Genomic DNA, 25,160 nt, shown 5'->3' with positions numbered 1-25,160 from the left:
TTGAAGCCCACTAAGCTGGTTAGAGGTCAGGGTCTTGCCAAATTATTGGCTGAAGAAAATTGCAGGTCTTTAGACATTGATTTCTTGTGCACAATGGCAGAAAATGGTCAGATAGATGAAGAAGAGGAAACAACTAAACCAGAGAGGAAGCAGTTAGTGGCCAAAAATCTAGCTTCATGTAAATGGTATGCTGAAATAATTAATTTCTTGCTAAAGCTAGAAATCCCTTCAGGATTTACTCAAAGTCAAGCTAGAACTTTAAAGCTTAGGGCAGTAAAATATTGTATCAATGAAAATCTTCTCTATTGGAGGGATACATCTAGAGTGCTTTTAAGGTGTCTGGACAAAGAACAGTCAATGGAAGTTATGCAGCAGTTTCATAACAGCATGTGTGGAGGGCACCATTATTGGAAAACTACAACTCATAAAATTCTCAGAGCTAGGTACTATTGGCCCAATTTATTTTCTGATGTATTTGTTTTTGTTAAATCTTGTGACAGGTTCCAAAGATTTGAAGGAAAATAGCAGTTGAAATCCCTGCGCCTAAAACCAATTTAGGCAAAAGGACTTTTTCAGTAGTGGGGCTTGGATTTTATTAGAGAAATCAATCCACATTCCAGTGGCCAGCATAGGTGGATATTAGTAGCCAATGATTACTTTACTAAGTGGATTGAAGCAGTCCCTACAAGGAAGGTTGATCGTAATGTGGTCATAAAGTTTTTGACAGAGAATATTTTCAGCATATTTGGTTGTCCACATAAACTAATCACATATAATGCAACAGCTATCAGGGCAAAAGAGCTGGTGGAAATGTGTGATTCAATGGGAATTAAACTTGTTCATTCCACCTCATATTATCCTCAAGGAAATGGTCTAGCAGAATCCTCTAATAAAAGTCTAATTAGGATAATTAAAAAACTGTTAGAGGACAATAAAAAGAATTGGGATTCAAAGCTCAAGTATGCATTGTGGGCTGACAGAGTGACCATCAAAAAATCCACAGGCAATTCTCCTTTCAAGCTGGTATATGGCACTGAGGTTGTATTTCCAATTCAGCTAACTCTCCCTATGGCAAAATTCCTTCAAGAAGAGCAGGATGAGGAAGAAGAAATGGCAAAGAGGATCACTGATTTAGCAGAGGTACATCAGATTAGAGAACAACTGGTGGAAAAGGCTGCCGCACATCAGAAAATGATCAAGGAAACCTTTGACAAAAAGGCAAAAACAAATAGTTTTTAGATTGGTGACTTGGTTTTGAAATGGGAAGCATTAAAGGAGAAGAAAGGCAATCATGAGAAATTTGATGCTTTCTGGACAGGGCCTTTCACCATTTCACAGGTTCAAGGGAACAACACCTTCATATTAAAAAGTATGGAAGGAGAGACAGTTTTTGATGGCCCAGTTAATGGGCGGTTTTTGAAAGTTTATGTTGTTTAAGGTCTTTGGGACTTAAAGGCTATAAATATTTTGTTTTTATCAGTTTTGTGCAGGCATAGTAGACTCCATACCTAATGGAACACTAGGAATTTTGGCTAGTTTGTTTTCAGCTGGAAAGGCAGTGGTCTGCAGGTTCTTGAGACCTCACGGGGAGGATCTCATCCCCAGAAGGAGACAGTGTTAGCTTTGCTTCATGTTTGAGAATTTTTGAGGGTCAGGGACAGCTTGGCTGTGGTGTTTTCTGAAAAGGAGGGGCTAGCAGCAGTTCATTCAATATTTCCCCTTCCATTTACTTTACCCTTATAACTCCTGCCACCTTTATTTCCTCCTTCCCTTCCTTTCTCTTTACTCCCCCTATCATCATTATTTTTGTTTGCTTTTATAAACCCTGTCTAAACACTGTTTAACCAGCTCCCGGGTCATATGGTGTTTTAACACTACTAAGCCCCGCTAACCCTTCATAAAAGCCTAATAACCTTAAACCCCGCATAAACCTCTAAAACCTTGTTTAAACGCATTTTTATTTTTATTTAATCCTCGACGCTAACCTTTTTAAAGACATTATAACCCCACGCATATGATAACAAATCATAACCCTAAGCTTTAATAAAGCCCGGGCCCACCTGCGCCTGTCACATCAACCCCAGAGCACATGTTTGTTACCTCAACCATCCGATCGCACCCGCTTGATGATCCAACGATAGTCGCAATCCCCGCTCTCGTAACTTGCGCGTACGTTAGGCAGCGGGGAAAGTGGTTTCCCGCCAGACCTACCTGCCACGCGTCATCATATAACTTGATCGCATGCCCTTGTACGTAAACCACCTCTCCCAAAAGAGCAGTGCGGGGATACCGCTTATCGCTCTTCCGGTATGGCCCCCTTCTTGTTATCGCGTGTTCAACTCCACCACCCGTCAACCATCAGATCTCCCCGAGCTTGATCCGACGGCCCTCATTTTATCTTCTTTGTCATTTCCTGATAGCTCCACCTGCACAATCTTCGCTGTCGATTTTATCATCCGACGACTGAGATCTGTTCCGCTGTTTAATCTACCTCTGTGTCTTCCATTGCTTCCCACTATCAGATCCAGGCCATCCATTTGAACCATCCAACGGCCATCATTCATTCTCGGCTCTTCGTCCATTTTCAAGGCGTTTTTCAGTGTTTTTGGCTCGGCTCATGCACGCAAAGAAGGGAGTGATAATACAGTAGTGGGCACATTAATTCCTCAGCTACCTGCATTCAAAGACACCACGGTCAAGGACAAGAAGGACGGCTTCGAGCAGATCCAAATATGAATCAGTCATGGAGCCTTGTACACATTACATTCCATTTTCTCAGAAAGGACATCAAAGTACAGAAAGAGCCATTTTGTTCATTGAAAACCATCAAACTGTTATCAAAGACCCATATCTAACTATAAATGTGGTTGGTGGTCCATTATGACCCCTCCACGCTTAGCAGCAGAGCAATTTTTGTAAACAGATTCTATATATACCCAGAAAAACGATGTAATCAGGTTGATGAATGTAATTTTGGTGTAAACTTCAACTTCTGGAGACTGTAACTATTATGAGACCTGCAGCTTCTGGTCTTCATTTCCAGCTAATACAAGCTTCTTTTGCTGTTGATTGCTCACTTTCCACTTCTTTTTCTTTGTTCCAGGCTGTGCTTGTTTTGCATTATTTCATGTGCTGTTAATTTTAGCATTAGAGGGGCTGTCATCCCACCTCTGTGTTAGGATTTAGCATGCATCATTGAATTTGTTTGCAGGTTTCTGTTGTTTTAATGCCAGAGAGCTGTCATCCTGTCTGTGTATTAGAAAACAGATTTACAGACCTTTAAACTGGTTGCAGCTGGCCATCACAGGGTCCTGTGCATCTGCTGGTGTGATCAGTGTTCTCCATCATCACATTGTCTCTAAAACTGTGAGTAATTGGTGGTTAAAAGCCTTGTAGTCTGGGGGTGTTCACCCATGTCTGGGGTTAAGCATAGTAGGAGTGGTTATCTGGCTTGAATATGCAGCATTTGTTTCATTCATCCACCAATTTATCCAACTTTTTGTTGAGTTTGTAATGTTCCCGAGCATCTCTGATATACAACCTAGGAGAGTTTCTTGGGGTGATAACACTACCATAGGACTCACCCAGTGGGATTCTTCCATTGGCTCAATAATTCCAGCTGCGAGCATTTTGTCTAATTCTTTGCGGACCTTTTCCTTATATTTCGGATTCAAGCAGTAACTTTGCTGCTTAACCGGCTTCATGTTGGGTTTCAGGGTGATCTTCATCATCCCTAAGTCGTCAATGATCCATTTTAAGTCTGTAATTTTGGTCAAGAACAAGTCTTGGTATTCGCGGAGTAACTCATCGACCTTATCCACCATGGCATCATCCCAACAGTCCCCAAGCGTTGCATACTTTGGCCCCACTTACGTTCTAATGTTTACATGCTTTGTTTTTAGTGGTGCGGTAATGTTGGGGTCCTCAATCGATGGTCCACGAACCTCGTGACAAACTTCCATTTCTAGAATGTTAATATTTCGTTGGTCCTCATCATCCTCCTCAACATTTACATTGTAACACTCCAGCGCACAACTCAACTCTGTCACCCATTCTGGCTGAAGTACCTTCATTGGCTCCTGGGGTATTTTGAAAATGGCTGCATTTACTGCCTGTAGCGCATCATCAACAGTATCCCACCAATGATCTTCAAATGTGAAAGTTAATAGAAATCCCTCACGTAATATATCCCATTCACTTTTACCATGGCAAAGATCCGTCTCAGTATACCAATTCATGGGTATGACATCTAGGGTATGATAGAATAAATGTACCCATTTAGGTTGTGGCTCTTCCTCGTAGACCTTGCTCTATTTTGCGAGGTGTGTACGTGGATCATCCCATCCGTCATACTTGTCTACTAGCCGCATCTGTGGTTACCCAAATCGGAGGTACATCATCATTTTGGATCCACGCCAGTCCTCAAAACTTCCCTTATGTGTACCCCACCACCTTATGGGCATCGCGCGCAGTGCCCATTTCAGAGCATCAAACCGCTGCTGTTATGGGACTGCGCTTTCAAATTTTCCTAGGAATTCATCCACTGCTGTCAACCCATAATACCTAGGTAGATCTCTCACCTCTGTTTTCACGCAACGTAGTGATCTAACCATCATGTTGCAATTAATCGTAGTTATCTCGTGTAACTGGTTCTGCCATCGTTCTGTTTCCTTATCTGAATTCGAAGTGCAGGAGCTTTCGCACTCCCATGAAATCCTACCATCTGTAGTTGGGTTCACCCAGTCTTGTTCTCACGTGGTTATCTTGTAGATACAATTGAGATCGTCATCACTATCATCGTCGTGCACCGGTATAGTGCATCGCACTCCTTCGACTGTATCTAGCGGTACTACTACGCGTAGTGATTTTTTCTCAAAAATCATATTGCGCTTCTTCAGATTTATGGCTTCGTTCATATTGGTGGATCAGTCTATTCCTAGTAGCGTAGGATAGGGATTGCTGTCGTCAACAATATCTATCACTTCGAAATCTAACAATGCACTCACACCTTCCATATCCACCGTTACCCCTTGCAATCTCCCCATGGGGAGGATCTTCTGCTGGTTCGCCATTTGCAATTGAATAGGAGACCATTATAGTGTGGGTGTGCCCATGCATTTCCATGTTTGTTTTGGTAGTACATTCACAATCGATCCGAGATCCAGGATTACCTGATCCATTTCATACTCGCCGATTTGTGCAGTCAAATTCATTTCCCTTCCTCTGGGTAATGCATGTCTTCCAAGTTTGCGGACCACATGCTTTTCTCTTGACCCCATGCACCTAGTGATAAATTCCTGTAGTATTTTTACTGCCTTGTTGTCGCACAACAGTTTCATGCATGTATCCAGAAAGGTAGTGAGCATTGAAGGATCAATCCTTAGTTCTACTTGATCCTTACTACCTGAAGTGGAGGCCTCCGTGAAGCTCTTCTTAGCTTCCATGAATGTCTGCTTCGTGCGCTCCAAATCAAATTTAGGTTCCTTTATAGGAGCTTGCAAAACACACTTTCTTCTGTTTGCTTCCCTTTATCATCTCCAGTGGTGATACTGCTTCTGAGCACTATGTTTACATTCGGGTCTTCTTCACGTGGCTCAGATCTCATCATTTGCAAATTTTGAGTCGGAGGAGGTTGGAGTACCCCTTTTTCACACAGCCTCACTATCAATGTAGGGTATCCTTCTGCCTCATGATCAAACTAAGTACAATATAAACATGATGTCCTCATAGAATTTGTACAATCACGGGCATAGTTTCCCAACCCTCCGCAATTGTAACAAATTAGTTGTTTGCAACCCCTTCCTGGTCCCATTGCTCCTCGACCTCATCCGCACCCTTGAAATCCAGCGCGTGCCATTCCTGCATTTGGGTCAAGGCCTCACGTTTCGGTCTGTACCCTGTAGGCAGGATTCTGATCCATCATTAGTTTGTAGCTTCTGCAGGTGCGTTCATCATGGCCTACTGACCTGCAGAAATTACAAAACAATTGTTGGGACATCTGCGTATACTTCTGCAATAGATGACAATTATCCGTAGTGTGTTTTCCTCCTATTTGGTAGATCACGCACCATAGTGCAGGCGCTGCACTTGGTTCTTATTGTGCCTCAGGTCTTAACAGCATCGGCCCTCGTCCCACCAAGTAATTCGTGAATACTAGATAGTGGTCCTTGTCATGCCCCTGGCCTTTGCATTTTATGCACCATACCTGCCCGCGTGGCTCTGGCCGAGGTGTCTTCTCCTGCTTCAAACTCTACATTTCCAGACACAGATTTTGTAGTTGCGCGTGGATTTGTTGGACTCCCAGACTAGGATCTTGTATAGGGGTCTCATGTAATCTCATTGCCATCTCAAAAGCTTCGGCCTAGGTGGAAAGCTTTTGTTGTGACAACGCTGTCCTTAAATGCAGTGTTAATGATGCTATAAACCATGCGCGGTGCTGTCCATCTGTCAAATTCATGTTAGCTTCATGAATCATAATCTTCAACCTCTGGTCCAGATCCCAGGGGGTCTCGCTCGAGAGCATCGCAATCTCCTTAAACCCGATAATTGATTGTGTCTCTGACTTTGGTCTGTTAAATTCCTTGTTCAGCGTGGCCTGGATTTCTACTATTCCTACATTTGGATGGTCATTAGAATGCTTAATGTACCATGTTAATGTGCGATCCTGCAATGCGCTTACCAATGTAGCCTTCTTTATATTGTCATCCACGACTCCTTGTACTTCCCATACCGCCCTTACCACGAACCAGAATTGGTCTGGATCTTCATTCCCTACTCCTCTGAATACCTGACAGTTTGATCGCACTTGCCATACTGAACTGTGGTGGTGGGGTGGGTGGAGATGGAGGTGAATAGGGTGAGATGGGTGGCGGTGTAGGTGGAGGTGGTAAGCACGGAATTCGCTGCCTTATGATACTGATCGTGCTTCTTGAAGAAACTTTCGTGAGCTCTTCCTCGCTTTTCCTCGAGGGTGAAATTAAGGGACTAGTTTCTAACTCTTCACTACTTCCGTTTTTGTAGATCTTCCCACTTTATGTAGTCCAAAACATTAATTTATTCACATAACCCACTTTTCACACAATAGCATCTTAATCTAGGTACTCAAAGATTTAATATACTTACCTCGTGGTCCTTTGAGGAAGCGTTGTTCCGCATCACTATAGCTGACGGTCATATCTACTGCAAACTTAGTGATAAATCCTCCTATAATCTAATCGATCCAATGGTCCACAGCTCGCACGATCTTATCTCCTGACGCTTCTAGTCTACGCACTAATTCTAGAGTCCACACGATTGGTTTGTCGATACTACACCTTCCCTGACTGTCTGCTAGCTTTTCGATCCACTCATACAGTTAAGAAGGAAACGATGCAAAGAAAATTTCGTGGATTTCTGTATATAAGCAGAACTCCAGCCATTATTCCTTAAATACTCGCGAATTCCTATTTTCCTGCGATGCAGACTTGTGAATCTTCTTGTCCAACCACCCTTCAATTTATTTCTTAGTTGGATTCTAATGACACGACATCAGACATCCCTTATGTAGATCCTGGTCCTGGCAATGGAACCATTTGTTGGCTTGTAGGGCCCTGACCCAGGTTCAGAGATGATTTATCCAAACAAATCCCGGTACTACTGGCCCTTTCGGAAATAGTCCACGGAGTGCAAACTAAGGTCTCACCCGAAGTAGTATGGGAGGGTGCTAGAACCAGGTTTCCACACCCTAGAGATGTTTGATTATTTTTGGTGGTTCGCGGTTTGACCATGTGCGCACCTATCAGTACCTCGCAGCCGGTGATGCTGTCTTTGCGCAGCCCTACTCGGGGCTCAATCCATGTTAGTACCCAATCCCTTATTATTAACCTGATATTAGTTGATCACTTAGCTTATCTGCATGTGTTTAGTTATACTTAACAGTGTTCACCATTCATACCAGTGCACGCGATAAATAAAATAGTATAATTGCAAAAGATATCAACCATATAATAACTTAAAATAGATACACAAGATTTGGAATCAAACTTCTCTTTATTATTCTTCTTCCTTGGTTACAGACTCGACTCCACCCTACGCACTCAGCTGCAGGGGTCCACGCACTCAGCTGCGGACTCTACTAGGCCTCTACGCACTCAGCTGTAGAGCCTCTTCCTACTACTATGACCCAAAGCACTTAGACCTTTACTCTATGCTCGCTATCTTCTCAACTCCATTCGTTTCTCTATCTCTCTCTAATTATCTTTACAGCTTAGAGCCTTGCTCTATTTATACAATCCCATGGTCTGCAGACCATGGGTAGGCCGACACTACATTCAAAAATTAGGGCAGACAACCCTATGACTCTAACATACAATTTGCGCTCTGCGCTCGCAATTCGCAGAGTCTTTTCAACAATAATACTCAAAACTTGGGCTTTGAGCCCCAAAACATGCTATAGGGGGGATTCCATGCCCAACATATAATTAGAAATAATAATTAATTAATTATAATTATTATATTAATTATATACAAAATAATTAAAAATTAAATTATTAATTAAATATTATATTAAAAATTATGTTAAACAAATATTAATAAAATATTCCAAAAGATGGGCAAGTGGCTTTTGGTTCCATTTGAATGGACCATAGTGGGAGGCATAAGGTGGGATGAAGGTTGGAGTGATAAGGATTTTGGGAGTTGGATATTTCAGAGGGTGGAATTAAAATAAGTTATGAAATGATAAGCTTTTGAAATGAGGAGTTCCGAGGTGTCGAGGAGAGGGAAGAGGGAGGTATAAGGTTTATAGGGACTCGAAGGATTTCAGGAGATGATTTCAGAGGTGGAATTAATAAGGAATTACAATATGGAAGGCCTCCGAAATGAGAAGAAGGGTGAGGTCCCAGAGATATAAGAGTTTTAAGAGGTGGAATTTTCGGAAGGTTTTGGAAATAGGAATTACGAAGTGTTGAGGTGCCAAAGTGCCGAGATGAGGAAGGAAGGAGGGAGAAGAGGAGGGACATGTGGAGTGATTACTTTCCTAAGAAAATTACAACCACTTTATAAAATAATCCTTGATATTACAAAAACTACAACCAGTTTTTGATTTTGTAATTTCGAAAATTCTTAATTTTTGAATTGAGATTTTAAATAGACTTCTAGGATTCGAAAGCACATAATTTTAATTGTTCTACATTTTTAGCTATAGAGATTTTGTAGGACCATTAAAAAAATAAAATAAAAAATAATTAGATATTAATAAAAAATCAATATTTGCAATCAATTTGTAAAAATTAAAATAATATACATTTTGTACATTTTTTTAGCCATGATGGTAAAAATCACCAAACTTTGGATAAGCATCATTTGCAAACCGTGCATCCAAATGAGATGAAATGAGAACCAATGGAGATGTAGTAAAAAATCAAACATAATGAAGCAATCAGAATGGAAATATGAAGAAAATGAAAATATTGCAAAATTGTCGGATACTTAACCAAATTAAAATTTTAAAAAGGTGATTTAACAAAAAATTACAAAAAGGGTCCCCATTATTATTATGAAATAATAAGTTAAAAATGGGGGTGTTTTGATTTCACCACAACAATATCGACACACGAGGAAGAACCAATTATCTCTAGTTAAAAAATGATGAACTTCACTTTACCCAAAGATTAAAAGTGAGGAATTTTATTAAGCCGTCAAATAGTTAAAAATTTCTCATGGGTCCCACATTAGTGATTCAAACAATGTAAGTTCAAAATGATAAGTACTCAAATCAGACTAAGTCTAAAGCCATAAATTCAAATTTTTGGGAAATATTTAATATTTAAGATTACCTTATACGAGAAATAGAAGAAGGTACATATAGGAATTTTTTGATAAAGTATATATTCATCGATACAAATGGTCTCTAACATTTCTTCGATTCCAGTGAGCCTAGGCAACACCTCGACGCAGTTATATTTTATGTCATACAAGCATGGCCTGGCTGCCAGCAAGTGTCCATATCCCCGACGAGTTTTCTCGTACTTCCCATGCTTCCCCTTTTGATCACCCTTTTGATAAGAATATTTGTGAGCTATGTTTATGATGTACCTTAGTGAAAGAGGTGGGATGGTAATAAATACTTAAACAAATGGATATAATACTTCCATAATGTTAACTCCATATCTTTCCTCGCGACTAACATTTAGAGGCTTTTATAAAGTGGAGGGATGGGAGGGATCCATTGAGTTAAACTCAAGGCCAATTTTTTCCTTGAAAAGATGAGCTATATTACTTGGAGAATATACATATTCCTCCATGAAAAATATTTAAAGCAAGAGGGCTTTAGGATTCCATAAAAATATCTTTTGAAGGTAAATGAAACCCATTGAAATAAACAAAGTAAAAATTTCCCATGTCTGCCAACCAATGTTGGGTGAGAAGAATTCCTTCTACATAAATCTTGGCGGAATCACCAAAATCAAACCATAACCAATAAAAAAAATATCCAAACTGAAGCGGAAGAAGAAATAAACAAACTCCAAAAATGTCAAAATGAGGAAAGGAAAAGTTGAAAGACAAGCTCAATTTAAAGAGATAAACCCCAACAAGACTAATTATAAAATGTCTCAACAAAAGAGTAAAATAAGACACACATGTGTGTGTTCGTCTCATGTTAAGGTTTTAATAAATTTTATCTTCCAGAGTTATAAGCAATGAGGTTGTCAAACATAAGGTGAATAATAGTCATGAGGTAGATGAGAAGTTTTTTCCCTTTGCACATTTTCTAGTTTCATAAGGACATATTAACAATTTTCTAATAAAATCAATGCTTATAAAACCAACTAAAAGTTCAAAGACTCCCCAACTTAGCTGAATTTATGAACATTATAACTTCTCTTCCAAAACTCGAAATCAAACAACAAGGAGAATGAGTGTGAAATCTAAGCAAGCAGGGTAGAAAAAAATTATTGGAGACCTGCGAAACAGAGATATATATCAACAAAATAAAAAATTAAACCGAAACAAAATGAAAAGAAATGGAAAAGGTTCAAAGTGGGCATATGAAACTTACCATGGGAGAATTTCATTAAAATTTTACCTGAAAGATGTTGAGTTTCTCCAACAAAAGATAACTTCTTTTAATTGGAATCAAAAGCATGAAGAAGTTATATTCTATGAAATCTCATTGACCCAAAACCACAACTTATTAAATCTAAATTAAAGCAAACAATAAAGTTAGGAAAAATAATAATTCATATTCAAGGAAGCTGACGTAAATAAAATTCATAAGAAATGAAAATAAAGATGTGATTCTGTATTAATTGCAGTGACAGTTATTTTCTTTGTTTTTAAGATTTGATATGAACTTCAAGGATTTCATAAATTCTAAAAAACCAAGACCAAGTCCCAACTTATAACACTTATGTGTATAGGGTAAAAAACTTTCCTCCCCGGGATGAGAGAATGGTCCTATGGTCAATACTGGTCATACTTTGGCACCTTTGATAGCCTCCCCAACAACGACGCTAAAATGTTGGTGTTCAGATATGAATCATGCAATTCACCCAATTCCACATTAATTGTCAACCCGGGGCTCGACTGGTTATTTCAAGGCTATCATGCAAGGTATATGCAGACCACAGTTTCCCTACCCAACATTGAGCATTTAATCATAACATAACAATGTGTAAGAGAAAGTTATAATAGTAACAACAATAAGAGTAACATCAAGTTAAGACTCACAACAACACACTAAAATCATTACACAACAAAGAGATAACACAACAAAAAATAAACCTATGCACACATCTAATCCAACAACGCTTGGTTAGGAGAGTTGACCCAACTCCCTGATCAAGGTTGTGGCAAGATCAAGATCTATAAAATACTCAAAAGATCAACAATTGTATTAATCAAAATATCATTACAAAGGTTTGTTGTTACAACTCAAAAATATCGTATATCTCCTAGTGGTGGCTTTCCCAACCCCGTAATCACTACTTATACATTTCATTAACAACTATCAGTGCCTAAGATTATAGAAGTTGTCTACCTACAAATACATAACAATTTATTGAGATATAACAAAATACAAAGATAACACTTGTATTGGTCGATAGGTTGAACCACCATTGCAGCTGATATCCAAAGATAACGCTGCCAGCTCGATAATCATCATACACTAAATCATGTCTTTGATCATCATTCCTCCAAATCTGCATGAAAACTTAAGTTAGCAAGTCGCTTTAGGCAATAATCCCTTACGACTACACTTCATTGATTAAAAATTCACAAAGACATGACAATAGGTGTACCTTCGCTGTTTAGAATGAAAATCGACCAACAAGGGCATGGAATGAGTACAAGAAAGGGATAAAAAGGTGGGTAAAAAGTGGGAAAATTTAGCAACCAACAGGTGGGACCTTGATTGGTGGTGCGGTAGTTGATCTAAGTGCCTTGTATAACTAGTAAGATGATTTCTATTTATTGCTTGAACCAAGCAGAGGAGGAGTTGTTTGAGCTGTGAGAAGTTGCTTGATTCGCTGTTTGAGCTGTGAGGAACTGTGAGAACTGTTTGATAAAGAATTGTTGTGAATGTGGCTATTGGGAGTGAGATGAGAGTTGTTGGACCTATTTTGCATGTTGAGGAGGTTCAAAACCTATTGTGTTGTTGTGTGGAAGCATCGTCGTGAGGGCAAGACGTTTTATTGAGAGCATGTTGAGCTGCTGCAAGACAATGGTAAGAGCCAAAGTGCATTATTTGCTACAGATTTGGATTTGCGGTAGACACAAAGTTGTGCACAAATGATATGGATGTTCTTTTAGACTTCTTAAACATTGATCCATTTGATGATTCCTTTTTCATGAGCCCATTTGGAAGCATTTTTGGTTTGGGTAGTATTTTTGAGTTAGAAGAAATATCTTACAAACAATGTAATGCTATTAATGATCAGGAGCCAAAGTACACTCTACAAGATCCTACGATTGATTTGCCACCAGATGTTCTTCGGGAAGGGGTAAACAATTGATAGGGAACATATTGTTGAAGATCTAGATGACAATTAGGAAAATGCAAACCAAAGGATTTCGATAAGAATTAAAGATAAGGGTCCTGATAGGGTGACTTACAAAAAGCGCATAGAAGTAGATAAAATTATGTCAGGGTGGAAATAATTTAGGTCTCAGATGTTGGACATGAGAAGAAATGCTAAGAAAAAATATCCTAGTAATCTTGCACTCGCCAGACTGTTATTTACTATCAGTAATAAGGGAAAACCATATCAGAATGTTTGCACTATGTCATCATCTAACACTATATGGAAGGAAAAACATGACTTTGGATGAATTTCTCCATTATGGGGCAGAGTTGGAAAATTAATAGATAAATTGATTATTAAAATAGTGTTAGAGTGTGGATGGAGGTTGTTAGGATTGTTTGTCATAATTAGATCTTGAGATCCTATTTTATGGGAGTTTGGTTAAGTCTATAAATTATGCTGTATTCTTATATATGTAATTGAATCCTACTTGATGAAGGAGAAAACAAAGTGTGGGCAGTCTTTGTGTGAGTGCTTCCTCACCGTTTCCAATTATTCAATGTGTTATGTATATTTTATCTTAGTGTCAGAGCCTTTAAAGGCTTGGGCCTGGCCTGGGCCTCTTTTAGGAGGAGGGAAATAAAGAGTTTTGTGAATGTTTGGTTTTGGTTTGTCCATTTATTCAAGCCAATTTTAGCGAAGTATGGACGAGTGTTTCCAATGTTTTAGAAGTCTTATGTTGACTGAGTTGCTACGAATTTGGAAGATATTATCGAAGAGGTGGAGCTCTTGTTGGAGCATGGGCGATGGAGCAGCGATATTCATGTTGGCGCCCATCATTTCTTTTGTAAGTCACATAAGGATTACGAGAGTGTTGTTTGGCATAAGGGGAGTCTGCTGTGTCTTTTGTGGAAGACCGAAATCGTTGCATCGACTGACGTGTTGGAGGTTGTCGACTGGAGTTGTGTAGATTAGGATGTGGTCTATTTTGATCAAGGGAATCAATGTGGCATGGTGTTGTGTCCTATCTATGTTGGATAGACGCAATGATTAGAAGAAAGAAAGAGTGCAACGATCGCCAGAATTGTTGCTTGTGGAAGTGTAAATCAATAAGCATAAGCTGGCATCGGCCAATGTGCTTTGGTGTTGCAGCGTGCTACAAAGGTGTTGCGGGTAATCAAGTGGAGGTGCCACAACCCATAGATTTCCATGTGTAATATTGCATTAATTTGTTTGAATTCCCTTTTTTTTTCTCCTGGAAATTTGTTGAACTGGGTTTTTTAGATCTTAATAATTAGCTTGACTTTGTCATGGTGATGTTGGTGTCAGCGGAAGTAACTTGGACGCACCAGAGAGATCTAATCCATTGGCGTTGTTGGAGGGTCTTCCTGTCAAGGTGAGCAGAGTGGAGCATCCGACCATGCGAAGCTACGATCTGTCACCAAGACAGTCGGTCTGTCATCAGGAGAGCTAAATCACCTAAAGATAAGCGCAGTGGAAACTAGGTTTAACAGTCACTGATGGCTTGAAATTTTGTTTTTATGTGATCAACACGTCGTTGAGTAGCGAGGTAACTATGTTCAGAGCTAAGGATGACACATAATATTGCCTGGAAAGAGGCGATGCCTCTATAGAACTGTCGTGATGTGTTTGGAGAAAGACCCCTTGCGAATTGATAGCGTGGAGTTGAAGTATTGAAGCATGTGTATTAATATATTATTTTCCAGCCTGTGTGTGGGAGACTGACTCGTATGTTAATTGAAGCTTTGTAGTGATGCAAAGGTAGTACGTGTGCATTGGTGTTATTAAATTTGAAGTGCTTGAATTCCCATGTGCCAATGTGTGACGTTGGTTATGGGGACCTCTCAACCTTTCAACGATTTGCGTCTTTTGATGCATGCGACCGCTGGTCAAAGAACTGTCGATCATTGCCAATTAGGAAGATTTGGGAGAGGAGATTCCGCTGATATTGTTACGTCTGATAATTCATCAAAGGAATGACGCTCGACACCTTCAAGGACTTTAGATTGGATAATTATGTGTTGGAGGAAAATAGGGAGACTAAAGCTTCTCCAAAATCTTATGTGTAATGTAGAGAAAAAAAGGCGTATTTCTTGCTATAAACGATGGCATATTGGTGTAGTTGTTCTTGGCCAACACTATAGGCGGTTTTGTGTCGTTCTCCTTAGTTGAGGCACAATAGAAGCGTCATTTTGATTTGGGCGGCTACACGCGATCTCGTGACCACCATGTTCAATACTCCCTCAATGGTATAAATTGTGCAGACACACAAGAGAACACGGACAAAGGAAACAAAATGGATGAAGCTGGAATGCAATGTGACAGTGCTCCAAAGAGTGGTAGTTTAGATGCTAAAAAGCCTATGGCCATGGGCTAGATTGAAGCCCATGAGACAAGTTGCAACATTGGTGATTTTTTGTTTTATAAAAGCTGAAGAAAGACAAAGGAAAAATCAACCCACATGGGTGAAGATAAAAAACCAAATTTTCTACAATGCTGTAAATTAGCATTTGTGTCCTTGAACTCTTTTGAGTTTTGTGAATGAATCATGTTGAGCGTGATCAACTCAACATGTAAAAGAAATTTGTTGGAATTGATCACTCTAACTACTGCAAATTGGAGTTAAAATATTCAAGACAAAGACACCAAGTTTGTATATGATTTTAGAAGAAGTTGGTGAAGTGTGATGGTGGCAGTGGATATTAGATGGTTGAAGCAGTAATAGATGGACAAACAAGGTAAAGGATTGTGTGTTGAATAATGAAGTAGACCCAATATCATGTTGTAATGTGAATTACACATTTATTAGTAAGCAAGTATTTTTTTGTAGTGGTCTTTGGAAAGTATGTACCTGTTAACTCCATGATTTGGAGTGTGTAATGTAAGCCTGATGAGGCATGTGTACCCCCATAAAGTTCGTGGTAATATTAAAACCACTTTGTAGATGCAGGTTTGTGGTAAGCCAGAAACCACTATGTAAGCGCAGGCTTGTGGTATGCTAGAGACCACTTGTGGCAATATACGTAAGTGCAGGTTTGTGGTAAGATAGAAACCACTTTGTAGTGTAGGATTTTGGTAAGCCTAAACCACGTGTGAGAGTGAAGTGGACAGGGATTTCTATAGGCATGGTTTATAGTCAGTTGATGAAACCCTAGGCATGGTTTAGGGTAAGCCAATAAAACCTAGAGCATGGTTATGATAGTCCGAGAAAACCCACGATGATGATGATGGAGCGGGGTTTACAGGTACATGTACATTTATGCAGATAATGGTTGAATGAACCATGTACATGAAGAAAATCCTAGTACACTGGCGGTTGTAGCAGTTGTTACCCATGCATTCTGGTAGATGGTTTTTCATTTTATGGACATCAACATATTATTTTTTATTTTGTTTGTAAACACAAGGACCATAATTAGACTTTGTTGATTGAAATCAAGACAAGTAGTCTTTAAAGGGAGGACTTGGAAATATAACTCCTACTTGTCTTTGGTGTGATAATCAATTCTAGAATGAGTTTATTCCTATTAGTTAGTAGTTTGTTGAGGTCTAATTAGTTAAGAGATTCTCTCCAACTAGTTAGCTTCCTAGATTGGTGTGTGGTACCAAGCGATTATATGTCCAAGATAGCCTAGCTATATCCAGACATAGCTTGATGTATTTATGTTGTGTTATTATTTTCATGTGATTACAATTATGAGTGGATTTAGAAAATCCTTGTAAATTTCTTTGTTTTATGTTTTTTTCCTTTTTTGCCAAATTTTGATAATATATTTTTTTGGGGAGATTGAAATTTTTCTATTTAAATTACAATTTTTATTACATAAATGAATTTAATAAAACTTTAAAAACCTTAGGCACTCCAATTGTACATATTCCATGACTCAAATATGCAATCTCAATAAATGTTATTAGATTCTGAATAAAATTGACAAAAAAATATGCGAGATAAAAATATAAAACAATTAATTTTAAAAATGAGTGCAACCATATAAATTAAATGGTTGGTAAATATTGATAAGTATCAATGCATGATGAACATCAAATTAGTTATCCCATTATACATCTCAAATTGCTCAAATTAAAAAAAAATTGTCATAACCTTATTTTAAATTATTATTGTTATGTTTTTTTTTTTTAACTAGGTTGAGCTTAAGTGGTAGTCAACCTGCTCGTAAGATGGAAAGATCTACCCACTAATGGGACACTATTCACTAGGTTTCTACAATGCTCGAGGTCCCAAATACCGCTAAGGAAAGTTTTAATTATTTTCCCCCAAGAGTGGCTTCCACCTCTCTTGCTCCTATCAGATTTGAACCTATGAGTTAAACAATATTGTTAATTTGGGTTTCAGAGTTGTCTTTATGTGAGACTTTTTGGAGTTTCCGACATATTTCTAACCAGAATCCGACTTGCGGTGAAATCTTGATTTGTGTTGTTTAAACTGATTTTTTGACTGCATATATGGATTCAACACCCTCAAAAACCCTTGGGACATTTCGATTGTGAAAAGTTCACCCATCAAACTTGTGATTTCAATGAATCATTACAAGATTCTAGACAAATTATATTGGAAAACAAACATGAAAACTTTTCATAAAGTCTCACTTATAGACAACGCCTTTAGATTCTACCATGGAGATTAGGTTTTGTTGCAATACCATGGTTTATCAATACCACATATCCAATATGGCGCATGTTGATATTACATTTTCTTTAATTTATTAATTTGAGATAAATTAGTTAAAAGAACATAATTAACTTAGAGATATTTATTAACCTTTGATTTGTGAATACTACTATAAATATTTTCAGATATTCAATAGAGGTTACATATCTACCATACACTTAATAATCATTGATAATTAAATTAAAACTATAAAAAATCTATTGTAAAATAGACATATCTATTGACATCAATATACACTTTATTAATATAAAACAATATAAATATAAGCTTTAAAAATTACATTTTAGATTTTATTTTATAATAATTATTACGCCGTAAGGCGTTTCCCTCTGAGAAAGACTTTCCCAGCTGCCACTCTGAACGGTTTCACACCGTTTGATTGCTTGTTAGATGATAGAAAAATTTTAGGCCATAGATCTCACCACTTACCGGTAGTAACTACTTCTTTGGTTCACGCCACTGAAGGAGAGACCGATTACCGCTAGTATCTGCTTCCTTGATTTGTGTCGCTGAAGGAGAGACAAACACGTCGGCAAGTCTCTGGAAGCACCAGTCTGTTTCTTTTCAAGATTTAGGGTGGCGTTGGTTCCTCACACATATTTTTTTAATATGGTTCGGTTTGCTTTCAGATAGCGAATTCTATGTCAGGAAGGCAGCCTTCAAGAACATTCAATGGAAAGGTCTTCCAATTCAGAAGAGACGGCACCTGATTTTGGAAGCAAGGACTTTTAATTCGGTGTTTTGGTGTCTGATTCACTGTTGTAGCAGAGCATGAGGGGTTTGGGTAATGATTTCAATTCACCACAACCGCCAGCAGTAGCAGAAGGAGAAGCAAAAGGAAAAACAGAAAAGAAGGTGAAGGAAGAAGAATGGCGCAGAAAAGGGGTTCGAAGGTTGCAGAGGTGGCCGATGATGAAGTCGTGGTGCCATCACAGGCCGTTCTCTTGGCAGACAATTTTACTCAGAAGTTCCGCCCCATAACCATGGAGCGCCCCAAGGTATGAAGATATTCAAAATTGCTTGCATTTGAACAAAATGACACTCGATTGTGTCCGCCAGAGTTAGGATTAAGGCGCAGCTTTCTGAAAATTTCGATTCGATCTTTGTGCTACAAACTAAGTAAATCATGTGTAAAATAACGCACACGTTGCGGTGTCGAACGTAACGAGTAGGTGATACAGGGTATTAATATGTATACTTTTTCTCCCAAATAAATAAAAACTAAAAAGTTTTACAGACCAGTCCATATACCGCGTTTAGTTTAAAGAAGAAATTTGTGGGTAAAACCGTCCTATTTTTGAGAGGATCCGGTCAAGGAAGTTGTATTAACACAATTAAAGCTAAAGTATATTTATTTGGTTTTCGTTGGTCAAATAAACTTATATCAAAGTATTGTATATGCATCTGTAATTTTAATATTTCATTCATTTATTTATTGGGTTGTATTTCAGAGATTGCCCAAATGTTTATTCCCATCATGTAGCTTGATTATCCTGAGTTGTCCTTCATACATGGGAATATAAACTTTTAAATGCCAATCAAATTTTTAAATGCCAATCATAATATGTAAGACTGCAAAGAACCTTCAGGTATAGTCCTTATATTCTGTTCATAATTGGATTGTTAAACAAAATTCTTACTAACACGTTATTCATAACTTAATAGACCAATACAATTGATCCATGTAATTTTTTCAAACAAACAATCATTAAGTAAGAAATTTTGATCCATGTATATTTTCAAACAAACAGCCGTAAATTGTTATGACATGGCTACCAATTTCGTAAAAAATAGATTCTTTGCTCAATTTCATGTCATTTGCTAAAATATGGATAATTGATAATATGTTCTTTCAAAACAAAATGTGTTTATTGCATATAATTCTGCAATACAGAATAGAATGCTTTGACAACTATACCACTTTTCCATAACATATTGCAATTGGTGCTTAATACCAGCTTATTTCAGAGGAAGCAAATTTAAAGTGTTTATCTATCTGCCAAGCAGTAACTTCTGTAATTATCGTTCAGTGACAAGCGATTTTGACCTCCAAATAATGGAAGAGCCTGGCCATCTGCATCTTCCATTCTTGTTTGAATAATTAACCTTTTTTTTAATTGATGGAATGGGTTTGCATAGAATCAAGGTTCATTTGTCAATAAATTCTGTAGCAATCTTGCTTCAATGGACTATAAGTAATGAGTTTGTATACCATTATAATTTTGTTTATGCATCTCATGTTTTCCAAAATTAATCTATTTAATTAAATAAATAAACTTTCTTTTAAATTTTAGGGTTTGAAATAAGCATGTGAGCTTTTCTTATTTAGAGAAAAAAACACAACAACAATAAACTTTTAAGTTTCATCTCCTCAAAAAGAGGAAATGTTATATATCTCTTCACATGCATTATATTTACATCTTGATTAAATTCTTAAATTTGTCTACACAGAAACCTGTACCAATTACATACGTACAGGAGATGCAGTTGCCACTTATATGCATGAAGTGGAGAACCAAACTAATGCACTTTTATAGATTTAAAATAAATGTTAAAAAATATGTAAATTCCTATTTTTAAAATTTAAAATAAATATTTCATTTTTTAGGTTTAATAGTTTGATGAATAATTTGTTTCCCTAATTACATTGTTAAATATCTAAATTATTGTTTCTTCTAAAATGTTAAAAAACATGTAAATTCCTATTTTTAAAATTTAACTGTTAAAAAACATGTAAATTCTTATTTTTAAAATTGAAAATAAATGTTAAAAAAACATGTAAATTCCTATTTTTAAAATAAAATAAATATTGCAGACGTCACTATTAGATTAAACTTTTGCTAATTAAATTTTCTTTAAATTTATTATTTAGTTTTAATTTAAATTATTTATTTATAATTTAACATAATAATCTTCTAAAATTTACATCTTATTGTCAAAATTACATAATACAATATAAATATGTAAATTCTTATTTTTAAAATTAAAATAAATATTGCATAATATAAATATGTAAATTCTTATTTTTAAAATTTAAAATAAATATTGCATTATTCATTATTAGACTAAATTTTTAGTAATTTAATTTTCTTTAAATTTATTATTCATTTTTAATTTATTTATAATTTAACATAATAATCTTTTCAAATTTACATTTTAATATTTTATTATTCATGTCAAAATTACATAATACAGTATATATAAAAGATCCATGTCAATTAATTATAATTAATTATAAAGTGTTTTGGGAAAGATTATTCATTATGTTTAATTTTTTCTTGATCAAATGCAACTACTCACACAATTACCAGCATTGCTTAATTTATTAGCTATTTTATTTTTATATGTTTAGTTATTTATATTAAGAATGAGTACCCTATTTATCCAACTATTATAATTTTTTAATTTAAATATTTGAAATTTGATATGTTTATATTCTCATATATATATATATATATATATATATATATATATATATAAAGATTAAATTAAATAAATTTGTGTGATTTTTAAAAAGCACTAAATCTATATATGCATTCAAAAGAAGTCAATTTAAATAACACAAATCAAATTTTTTTTAAGGGTGTTATATATATATAAAATAAAGTTTAAATAACAGAAATCAAGAGAACTCCAAAAATAACACTTAAAACAATTTTTTTTTAAAACAATTATTTAAACTCATATTTTAAAAATATTAATTTTCATTTTCCAACTATATAATTAAATTTATTTGTATTATATAACATAAGAAATAAGTTTTATGATACTGCATGCTTCTTTTAAAAATATTCCAAGCTTACTAATGAATTAGGTTCTTCTGAAATATTAACAGCTTCTTTTAAAAATATTCCAAGCTTACTAATGAATTAGGTTCTTCTGAAATATTAACAGTCATTATATTCCAAGCTTACTAATGAATTAGGTTCTTCTGAAATATTCAGAATTTGAGGCCATTTGTGGCTACATTTATAAGCTTTAATGTCTACCTCGTTTGAAGTATTTACTTGTTTACTTGTCTATTGCATTTATTTAGTTCATATATGCATTCTCCCTATCCCTCTTTTTCTCTAGGAGAATCAAGGCCCTCATGTTTCTTCGATTTGCAATTGAACATATAAGGTAAGTTTAAATATTTACCCATTTGTTTACAACTAACATGCCACGATGATACTCTTATTGCCGGAGATTTGGCGGGAAGGAATCTTATAGGACGGTTCAATGGATTAATGAATCTCTAAACAAAATTAGACCCTCTTTTTGTTTATGCAACCTCTAAGTAGTTTTCCAAATGAGAAGTCCTAGAGTAGAACAAATACGAATACAAATACCAATGACGAATATTAATTGTATATCCATATATAGGAAACACAACTATTATTAATTGTATATCCATATACAAGAAACACGACTAATTTTGTAGTTTGGAAATATATGTGTTGGTGTGTTTGAAAGTAATGCTTATTTACAAGTCTTTTACATGCAAACATGGAACTCTTGTTGGGCTTTTTTAGTGAAAAGGCTAATAGTAAAAAGGTTTTTTTTAGTGAAAATAATTTGTGTTTGAATATTATATCATGAGATAAAATAGTTGCAACATTTTAATTAAATTTAAATGGTGGTTTTCAATAGTTATATAATTTAAATAATTATGTATAAATTTGTAAAATTTATTATACATAATAATAAAGATCCATAAAACTAAAATATCATTTTTTACAATATTTCAATTTAAATCATTACATATAAATATGTACAATTTATTATATGTAATAAAACTAAAATATCATCTTTTATAATATCTATATAAAATTTAAATTTTTAATATATATGGTATACATATTTACAAAGGTATACTTCATACTATTTTGGAATTTAAACAAACTATCCATCTCTTTTTGCACCTTTTGGGGCAATTGCTAGTTATTTACCTCTCTTAATTTAGTCTCTTCAATACTCACATTATTGGGAGCAGAGATCAATTTACCTTCAATTTAATTCCTTCAATACCCACAATACCAACATTATTGGGAGAAGAGATCAATTTGCCTTCAATTTAGTCCCTTCAATACCCACGTAATTGGGGACAGAGATAAATTTACTATGTTGTTCTATTAGTTGTCTCGAATATAATTTAATCATTTACTATGTTTTTCTATTAGTTATCTTGAGTATAATTTAAGCATTTTCAAGAGTTGAATGACAGCCTGTAGAGTTATGACTACTTTTACTTCAACTAGAGTTGAAAATCGAAATTCATGGAGGAGATGAATTTCTTGAGGTTTTCTATATTATAAATCTCAAAATCCATCGAAATTAAAATGTCTCTCTAAGTTCTAAATCCGGAAGTAAAAACTTTGTAATTTAAACCTTCCTTAATTGATGTTCCTTAGACTTTGTGTAGATTTTCAAAGCTCATTCCAAAGTAGCTAAAAATTCTAATTATTGTTTAACGTATGAAAGACTTTTATAAATTCAATTAAAAAATACTTGATCCAGAAACTAAAGGGAGTTTTGTTTTCTAAATTCAAATATCAATTTTAAAACTCGGAACGAAGTTTATAGTGAAGAAAAGAAAGTTATCTACTTAAAATTCGGATATCTACTGGAATTTGAGTCTAAGAACTCTTATGTTTTTGAAATAATTAATAATGATGTTTTCCAGTTTTTTTTTATAAAAGAAGAGAAGAGTGTACATCTGTTGTAATATATAAATTTTATTCAATTAGTGTACATCTGTTGTAATATATAAATTTTATTCAATTAGTGTACATCTGTTGTAATATATAAATTTTATTCAATTTTATTTTTTTAGATGTGCATAAAAAACTTTATGTTTTTGAAATAATTAATAATGAGTTTTTCCAGTTTTTTTATAAAAGATAGTTTATATCTATTGTAATATATAAATTTTATTCAATTTTATTTTTTAGTTGTGTATAAAATTGAAATATTTAATAAGGACATTTTTTTAATAGTAAATTTACTAATATTCTTTAATATAAAACATAATTTCTTGTTTTTAGTATAAGAAGTGAAAAACACATTTATTTATTTTGTAGCGTAGCACAAAGTTCAGGCTTCAAAAAACAATTTTTTCAATTAAAAAAATAAAAATACTAAACACAACTAAGAGGAATATTAAGAAATGCCATGCATAGAAGCTTGAAACAAAAAAAAGGGTAATTACAAAAGGAATATTAGTGAGTAGGAAGACAATGGTTGTAAAATTGCACAAATATGTCATTTATACATGCAAATGAAAGATATATAGGGTATATTTATTTATTTATTAAAATGAAAATTATTTATGTTTATGAGACTTTATGTAGATTTTCATAACTTGTTTGAAGGTAGCTAAAAGCGAAAAAGTTATTTACTTAAAATTTTGATATCTATTGCTCTGGAATTTCAGTGTTAGAATTCTCAAGTTTTTGAAATAATTAGAAATGTATTTTTTTGTTTTATAATAAATAGTATACATTTGTTGTGACATAAATTTTATTATTTTTTAGATATGTGTAAAATCAAATTGAAGTATTTAATATAGAACCAAAAAATCTTTAAAATAGTAAATTTATTAATATTTATTTACCTCTCTCTTAATTTAGTCTCTTCAATACTCACATTATTGGGAGCAGAGATCAATTTACCTTCAATTTAGTCCCTTCAATACCCACATTATTGGGAGAAGAGATCAATTTGCCTTCAATTTAGTCCCTTCAATACCCACGTTATTGGGGACAGAGATAAATTTATTTTTCCTCAATTTAGTCCATTTATTTTCCTTCAATTTAGTCCGTTCAATACCCGTGTTATTGGGGTCATAGATAAATTTATTTTCCCTCAATTTAGTTCTTTCAATAACCATATTATTAGGGTCATAAATCAATTTACTTTCTATCAATTTAGTTGCTTCAATACCCACATTAGGGGGAGTATGTAAAAGAAATTTTTTTTGCTAGGGTTAACGAAATGGGTGAAAACAAAAACAATTATGAATTAGTTTTAAATTATATATATATATATATATATATATAAACTTATAAATTTATTTTCCCTCAATTTAGTTCCTTCAATACCCACATTATTGGGGTCATAAATAAATTTATTTTCCCTCAATTTAGTTCTTTCAATAACCATATTATTAGGGTCATAAATCAGTTTACTTTCTATCAATTTAGTTGCTTCAATACCACATTAGGGGAGCATGTAAAATATTATTTTTTTTGCTACGGTTAAAGAAATGGGTGAAAACAAAAATAATTATGAATTAGTTTGAAATAAAAAAAAAGAAATATTAACTTACGAAGCAAGTTCATTATAAAAACTAAAAACATGTAGTCCAAGAAAAACAATCTTTAACCTTACTTCAGTGCAATCTTTTATAACCCTAATGCATAAAACAATAACCTCTAACCTTACTTCACTGCAATCTTTTATAA

This window comes from Pinus tabuliformis, chromosome 1_2 (genome assembly GCF_031772625.1).
Source record: "Pinus tabuliformis cultivar Carrire ecotype Pingquan chromosome 1_2, CPIR1, whole genome shotgun sequence".
In the NCBI taxonomy this organism is placed as follows: domain Eukaryota; kingdom Viridiplantae; phylum Streptophyta; class Pinopsida; order Pinales; family Pinaceae; genus Pinus; species Pinus tabuliformis.
The sequence above is the reverse complement of the archived record's forward strand: the minus strand, read 5'-3'. Positions refer to the sequence as shown.